General features: G+C 39.0%; 1 pseudogene; it reads left to right on the forward strand.

Moving 5' to 3' along the window:
• The first annotated feature begins 1,036 nt into the window (after positions 1-1,036).
• LOC110294873 (NADH dehydrogenase [ubiquinone] 1 alpha subcomplex subunit 5 pseudogene) lies at positions 1,037-1,369 on the forward strand (annotated as a pseudogene).
• The last annotated feature ends 384 nt before the right edge of the window (positions 1,370-1,753 follow it).

Raw genomic sequence — 1,753 nt, forward strand, 5'->3', positions numbered from 1 at the left:
TATAGCTGGGTCATATGATCATAGTTTTAGCTTTTTAAATATTCTCCACACTGATAGCCAGAGTACTTAGACTAGTTTGCAGTTCCACCAGCAATGAGGAAAGGGCTCCCTTGCCCCCATACACCCAACATTTGCTGTCTATTATTTTGTTGCTCTTTATCGACCTGACTGGGGTTAAATGAGATCTCAAAGCTGCAGAATTTGCATCCCCTAATTGCTAGGGATGGTGAACATATTTTGAAATATTTCCTAGCAGTTTTTTAATTCTTTTGAGAACTGTCTCTTAAATACTCCAGGCCCAGTTTTGGGATGGGTTGTTTGTTTGGGTTGTTTGTTTATTTGTTTCGACTCTTATTGCCATTGTTGTTCTTTATATTTGCTGGATATTGGTTTTTTGTCATATATATAGCTATAGAAGCTACACCCATAAAGTCTCACCTAAGTCCCATCAGAGCTGCCTAAACTTAACCAGAACAAGAAGGATGGAACCAACAGATATGCTGTCACAGAGCAGGACCTAAACCATACACAGAGAACCACAGGCGACCAAGGAATGCTGAGACCAGAAGAAGTAGCTTTTCCTATGGAAGAGCAAACCAGTTGGTTGTTCAATATCAAGTGGTCAGTCCTGAAAACATACATACAAGTAACATTATACAGACTAAGCAGATTGTATTTATATATACAACAGATATATGTGTAACAGCACTTAAAGAAAAAAGGAGGATGTGAATTTAAGAGAGTGAGGGAAGATATATATATATATATATATATATATATACACACACTATATTATATATAGTAACATATATGTATATATACTATGTGAGAACATATATTCTTATATATAATATATATTTACATCATTTTCTCCCCCAAATCTTCTCAATATGTATATGAGAATATATTTTCATGTATATCCTATCTCTATTTATCTCTATCTCTATTTTTATCTATATATATTGAGAAGGTTTGGAGGAGAAAATGATGTTTTAAAAAAAAAAAAGGTCCTGTGCTGCAGGCTCCAGGTGCTGTCATGGAGGACTTGCTGAAGGATAATACCACTGGCCTGGCAGGATTGACGGTGTGAGATGCTCCCCAAAAGAGGATTACAATATCGTATGGAAAGTGTTTTGATCTTCTGGAGTAGTTTCCTAAAAATGTAGCCTGTAGGAAATACACAGATTACCTCAGAGAAGCTGGGTATGGTCAAAGTGGAGTCAGATGTTAAAAAAGTGAGAAGACACGCTTCAGGGTGGTAAAGTAGAAGAGGCAATTCTTCAGACTGAAAACGAACTAAGTCTGGCAAGGGAAAATGTTACAGCGGAAGCCATGGGAGCCATTAGTGGAAGAACCTCCTGCTGGCTAATGGAAGAGCCTCCTGCCGACAGGTAGAAGTGGCCAGTGTGATCACACTCTCTGATGGTTGGCGAGAAATATAAAGTTATAAAAAACCCAGATCACAAGGTCAGTAGTGGAGCAAACGAAGTCAGGGGCAGACTCAGCTAGGAACCGGACAGACAGGGAAATTCACCATCATTGCCACAAAGCCAACAAGGTCAATATGGCACTTACCAAGCACCCGGGATGTTTGTTTGTTTGTTTTAAATGAACTCATTGGATACCTGCAGCTCACCAACAAATAAAGTGTTACCAGAATTCCAACTTTACACAGACCACTGAGCCATTCGCTCAAGAGTGGAGTCTGGATTCACAGTCAAGGATCTGTTTGCGATGCCCTGGCTTTTCAATG

This window comes from Mus caroli, unplaced genomic scaffold, assembly GCF_978045245.1.
Source record: "Mus caroli unplaced genomic scaffold, Mus_caroli_1 scaffold_4, whole genome shotgun sequence".
Taxonomy (NCBI): domain Eukaryota; kingdom Metazoa; phylum Chordata; class Mammalia; order Rodentia; family Muridae; genus Mus; species Mus caroli.